Raw genomic sequence first — 7161 nt, forward strand, 5'->3', positions numbered from 1 at the left:
ATCGTGTATGTATTTAATTTGTGTTTGTTCAGTCTTGTTATTTTTTTTACAATTACGAATAATTTCGTAATAAAAAAGATAATTCAGTTAAACTGTACATATACAATTTTTGTATTAAGAACAACTCGAATTCAAATTTAGAATGTTCTTCATTCAAATTTGAATATAGAACAGTGACGTCACGCATCTAAACAAATTCTGACGTAGTTTTTTGTAATATATGTTCCTAAATAAATGATACGACTGATTGTAAATAATAGACTAAGTGTATACAGATGTATAAAGAATTTAAAAAGTTTAGAGTGCATATGCATGCTTTAATTATTTAAGAATACATATATGAATATTACAAATACAATTTAAATCAATTATACAAATTGTTATAATTGTAATGAACAAAGTTGGGTTCATTACAAAATGTTGAACATGTAAAACAATTTATTAATATAGAATTGTTCACAGACATTGAAAGATTCAATCTATTTAAAAACTATTAAAATAATTTTAATTATTCTGAGCTGTACAGCTATCAAAAAGATAATTAATTAGTCCACATTTAAATTATGTATTACAATTTCTGTAAATATTACAATATTATAAAAACATTTATAAGTTTTGTGTTGATTATTTTTTTTATTGTAAACTGTATAATTTAGATTAGCTAGATATAATAATAATTGTGAAACAATTTTTTTGACATACAAATTATAAGCTAATTTGTAGAGGTCGAAATAATATTATGTAATACATACAAAAGGTTTTTATATCCTATTTTTTACTTTTCTCAGTTTAAAATCAAATTGAAAATACATTTTTAAATTGTAATTTTACTCCTAAGACTTTTTTTGATTCATGCGAACGAAAAATGTCGTCCTTTTTAAATATTTCACTTTTGTTTACTATAAAAATTTCAATTATTATATCTAGCTAATACTAAATGACACTGCATTTTATTATTATATTTGTCACGGCTAAAGGTAGGTGAGAACATAAACTTAAGATTAGCCGGCTAAACTTAGGTTTATTTTCGACGAGGTGTTAATGTTAGTTTGTTCTATCTTTAGCCGGCTAAACTTAAGTGTAACCGCAGGCCCGTGGCTAAAAATGTCGGGGTGGGTAGATTTGGTTAGCGCCGGGCCGGTGGAGGGCTTGAGGGGCCCGCACAGTGCCAGAAAACACTCGCCCTGTTCCTTACATGTATTATAGTAACCAAATCTACCCACCCCGACTCAGGGCAGAAACCTGGTGGCTAGGTTAGGTTAGGTTAGAACTCTTAAGACCCGCACGAGCCGAGCGAGCGCAGCGAGCGTGCTGCGGCAGCAGCCGGCGAAGTGCCAGAAAACACTCGCCCTGTTCCTTACATGTATTATAGTAACCAAATCTACCCACCCCGACATTTTTAGCCACGGGCCTGCGGTTACACTTAAGTTTAGCCGGCTAAAGATAGAACAAACTAACATTAACACCTCGTCGAAAATAAACCTAAGTTTAGCCGGCTAATCTTAAGTTTATGTTCTCACCTACCTTTAGCCGTAACATATTCATTGATAAATATAATTATTATATTTTTGCTCAATTATAGTGAAACTTACATGATTAGAATTTTTGGCATTTGATAAAAAAAAATATGTATTTGGCCAATTTATAAACGAAATTACTGGAACGAAAAATATGAAATTTTTAGATTATAATATTCTGTGATAAAATATATATTTAGATAGTTCTCGAAGCTTCGATGGTCAGTTTATTTTGTATCGTGTGCGTTTTTATTATCAAGTGATATAAATATATAAAAAAATCTGCATGTTTGTTTTTCTGTTGCATGCGAATACGCTACTTTTGTTTAAATATACATATTTGATGACAGTATTCCTTGTTTTATTTATACCCTTCTTTTATACCTATTTTTGTATTAGCGAGAATAATTTTAATTATTGTCTTAGCGAGAAAATAGCCTTCCTCGATAAATGGGCTATCTAACAACGAAATTATTTTTCAAATCGGACCAGTAGTTCCTGAGATTAGCGCGTTCAAACAAACAAACAAACTTCAGATTTATAATATTAGTAGGTATAGATAAAAGTCATTTTACAATAAGTAAATGATGCATAATTCTAGAATCATACATACTTCTATAAGGTCTATCGAATACACTCGTATACTTAAAAAATTACATCATGAAAATTAATTTCTGGATTTATCGTTATTAAAGTCTATAAAATACAAAGCTCTACCAAAAGTCAAAATCATAACCTCATTCTATACATAAAATTTATTAATTTTGTAGAACTCTACCAAGAGCACAGAATACGTTAGTAGCTATCGCTACCAAGAGTCAAAACCAAAACTTTTTAACTTCTACAATCAACCAAGAACAAACAATATAGGCTCTAATAATAATTACAAAAAGTATTTTAACTCCACAAAGCAATTTTTATCAAGGATTCACAGTTAAGTCGAATCATTAAAGAGTAATCAACTTGCAGTTAGTTTTGTTTTTGTCGACCTACACCGTAAGTTATAAAGTTGGTAATCTCTATGGTGTGAAGGAAAATATTATAGAAAGGTCTGTTCAGATAATAAAAAATTGATAAAACTAACCCTAAAAATGGTTTATAGAAACATATTGCTTTAGTTCATTTTTTAATATTTAAGCACAATAATTAAGGACTATAAGTTGAAAGTAGAGATATTACTACTAATATTACAAATGCGAAAGTCTGTATGTATGTTTGTTGTTTCCTTTATCTACGCGGGCGAAGCTAAGGGCGAAATTGTACGTCACATGGCAGATCACAGCAGATCACCTCATACAATGTAATAACCCTTATAGTAGGGGAGCCCAGGATGCTAAATGTGGATTTACTCGAGCGTCACGGGAACCTATTAGAATTGGTAGATTAGACCATAGCGAGAAAAAAAGGTCCTATAATGTTTTCACTTTTAGCGGTGGGGAAAGGTTTTTTGATTTTTTTTAATTTAAAAAAGAAAAAAATTGGCTTGGAAATACTCAAGCGCGTTAGATATTGATATTTTGCATGCTCCAGGACGTCACTGAAAAAAAGTATACGTTAATCTGACGATTTAAGTGGCGATTTAATCGCTATGAAGAAAGGGTAAAAAATTAAAGTAATATTATTCGAGCGCGTCAGATTAATATATGGGGGGGTTAATTACAATATAAGAAGTCCCCATTTCGCTAATCTGACGATTCGAGCTCAACCTTAGGGAATTATGGATTATTCAAATTTTCCAGCGGGGCCCCTGAGCGCACCCACCAACCATAACTGCTCATATTGACTAGAGGTACTAATGAATAGCTAAGGTACCGTCCCTTATAGTAATCTGACGCGCTCGAGTAAATCCCAAAATCCCCTCTATTATAACCTGTGAATAACAATAAATCATTTGAATTTGAAAAGCTGTGTTTACATATTTATTCTCTGAACTACGCTTATATTTTGTACATAACCTTAATGTACAAATAGTTATCTACAGATTATGCAAACGTCTTTCAGAAAGGTAGTTTCTATTATTTACTTTTTAGTTTTTACATAATTTCAAAAAGGCTCTCAAGAGAGCTTTTTTATATCAAGGAAATTGTGTTGTTTGTATGCGTATTACAACTCTACTCAACTCTATTTACATAAGTTTTATTGGAATGGAGTTCGTAAGTATTAAGTTAAATGCCTTCCGAATTTATATTCTAAATGAAAAATAAAAAATTCATAAGCGCTTGTTAAAGTGAAAAAGTTACAGGGTAGCTTCTCAATGTATTCATGATTTAACAAGTGTTAAAAGTTTCATAAATATATATAACTGACTTCATACATAAGTTGCCTTTGATTTCACAGGAAGATTTTGACGTGGGACTTCAAGATGAGTTATACTAACTTCATAGGAGTAGCACATACATAGGAGATACATACCTAACTATACTAGATTTCCGCGGCTTCGCCCGCGTTTCAAAGAAAAATTTCATTGTAATCGGTTCAGAATTTTTCGCATTTATAATATTAGTGGGAAACGTGTCTTGATATACAGGTTGGATTGAAAAATCTGAAAGCAGTTCAAAATATCTTTAAAACTAGGAACGTTTTCCTAGCTGTAACGGTTTAGGTAAGTACTTGCCTTGTCACAATTTTTCGAAGTAGTTGTAAAGTTTTAAGGCAATCATTAGAGACTTTATACAACAGACGAAGTCGCGTGCTACCAGTATTACAGATTCCATTACATTTATAATACTCGTGGTGTAAACTATTTTTTACAACACACAAACCAGTCAATCGACATTGTTGGACAGATCGCGGAGCACGGGAGTCCTGTGGTTTCTGTTTTTGTATTTATAATGCGTTAGGTTTCTAGCAAACTGGAATGGTGGACGGGATTGAAACAATTCATTATGATTTTTAAGCCTAACAGTTGTTTTCTTACATTATCTAAAACAGAAATAGTACTAAATATGACATGATTTACGTGAGTATTTAGATATTGATTTTTGATATTCCAGACCCGATTCTAAATATTGTGTAAAAGGTATGTAATTACTACATTAAATAATATAATATACGATATTGCCTATTTATCAGTTTCTGATACATTAAGAAAAGGTGTAGTTAGGTAAGTGAGCTCTATAATGTCTGAAAGCATAACTCTTAAACAGATAAAGTACATTTTTAAATGCAATTTTTGTATTGTTGGAAATAAAGGTCTCAGAAATGGTGGAGGATCGCAGCTGTAAATATAGGTAAAAATAAATAATGATCAGTTTAATTAAATTTAAATGTTGTTAAAATGATTGCGAGTTCAGGTTTATTCATAGAAATCTAAATAACAAGACACTATAGGTTTATTACTACTTATTACTTTAAAATTTGAAGTAGGGGTAGTTCCAAATATGTCCGTATGATATATTTGGAACTACCCCAGGAATTTATTTTAATAGAGTGATTCTAGAAAATTGTTGTACATATTGTTTGTATATTGTTTTACCTAATTTATTTTATATACTTACGGAGAGCTAGTGTTTGTTCTCTTTATTTCACACGTCCTGAAATCATGTCATATTCATGTTTTAATTTAAGCTCATTCTTTCACTGAAAACTTTACCTGTCTATGCCCTAAAGAAATATAAACATTAACATCAAACCACACTGCCCCTGGGGCACTTTTGGCCCCTTTACTAGTCAGTGCAGACACATTTAACACCTACTCCTTTCATAAACACTAAAGCCTCTAAAATAGATGATAAAGTTAAAATAACATGTCTAGACACTCTTAGTAACCCTAGGGTAAGTAAGATAGCGAGTACATTGTTAGAACAATGTTGTATGTGTGGAAAAATGTGTATGTGTGTGTGAAACGGGAAGTATAGTACTGGATGTGCCCTTTTTTGAAGGGTTTATTTTGTTGGAAATTCGAGATGTATGTAGTATGTTGTTACTATGAGTTGCTATTCTTTAACCCATTGAGCCCCGAACGGCCCGATCGGTCCACGACACAATAGATTTTCTATTGTGTCTGTGATTCCGGGGCCTGAGTTATTACAGTTAAGGCAAATAGCTAAGGATGATATAAATATTTGATTAATATGTAGTTTTATAGAAAGAATAATGAGTGGACATGCTTTCACAGGTTTATTAGGTCTTCGACTTCTTTTTATGTTTCGTTATAAGCTGAGCAATACAATTTTTAATCTATCTACGCATTAATCATATCACTCTAATCAGAAAAAAAAACAACTTTAACACTTAAGTACTCTCACTTAAGTTTAAACACTTAAGTGTTACGACGAAACCGACATGTTAAAACCAACGTGCACTTGATGATTTAACCGCAACATGAAGAATATGATAACGTTGATTATCTTATTATCGTAAGGATACATTTTTCCAAAAACTAGCCTTAGCTCATTCTTCGATAATCTCTAAACAAATAAACTATATAAATATTGTTTTATTATGCCATATCTAGTAACTATAATCCCAGTGTTTATGACAAGATGGCAGAATGTACCATAAACAAATATTTGTATTAAGGGCACTTTATGAGCCATAATGTGATATTATTTTACCCGGCTTGTTACGGTACACCGTGGGCATGGTCAATAAAAAGTTCTACCATAACCGTGTATGGTTTTAGGGTTCCTTAGGAGTTATTATAAATAACTGTTTGTTTGTCTGTTCGTCTGATAAAAATATGTTTTAATGTCGTGGTTCTAGAAAAATATAATATAAATTATTTTTACACTTATTATTTGATAGGTTTCTGCTTGTGGCTTCACCCGCATGGTCGAATGAAATTCTCACAGTAAAAAAGTACCCTATACTTATCCATTTTGTAAAAATTTTAAATTTATGCAATTTGCATCTCAACAAGTGTGAGAAGAATAATTATTGTATAGACCATAAAAATATGAACCAAGAATAGTCTATGATCTTTTGTTATCTCCGTTCCAAATTTCATCGAAACTGGTTCAGCTGTTCAGAAGAAATGCACAATTAGAAGGATAGGCCGATAAACAGTATTTATATTGAATATAAACTTTTGATAATGTTTTTATCTACGCTACAATAATTTCTACAAAACCCTTTGTCAGAAAGTTTGACTTATGCTATGCTGGTTTATTATGTCAATGAATTTGATAGCCTTGTAATAAAACGTACTTTTAGACTTTACATAATGTTAAGTTTCATGAAAATTCGGTATTCGTCAATTAAAATACGAATTTTGTGGTTATAATTCTCACTAGGTTTCCGCCCGCGGCTTCGCCCGCGCAGTCAAAGAAAAACCCGCATAGTTCCCGTTCCCGTGGGATTTCCGGGATTGCGTCATTTTCCCGGGATAAAAAGTAGCCTATGTCCTTTCTCGGGTATCAAAATATCTCCATATCAAATTTCATGCAAATTGGTTCAGTAGTTAAGGCGTGATTGAGTAACAGACAGACAGACAGACTTACTTTCGCATTTATAATATTAAAGTATGGATTTATTGGTACAAAGGTTATGGTTGCATTTGGTAATATACAAAGTAGACGTTTTGTACTGTTAATAATAATTATTTCGCCTTGTAGTTTTATATTTTATTTTATTTATTTTTTAAAAAAGTGTAATTGCGTTTACTATTTTTTTATTTGTATTTACTAGCGAAATTAAATTTTAA

The sequence above is a fragment of the Colias eurytheme genome, chromosome 27 (assembly GCF_061535395.1).
Source record: "Colias eurytheme isolate Ceu_HAF_F1 chromosome 27, ilColEury1 Martin Lab GWU primary, whole genome shotgun sequence".
NCBI classification, from domain to species: Eukaryota; Metazoa; Arthropoda; class Insecta; order Lepidoptera; family Pieridae; genus Colias; species Colias eurytheme.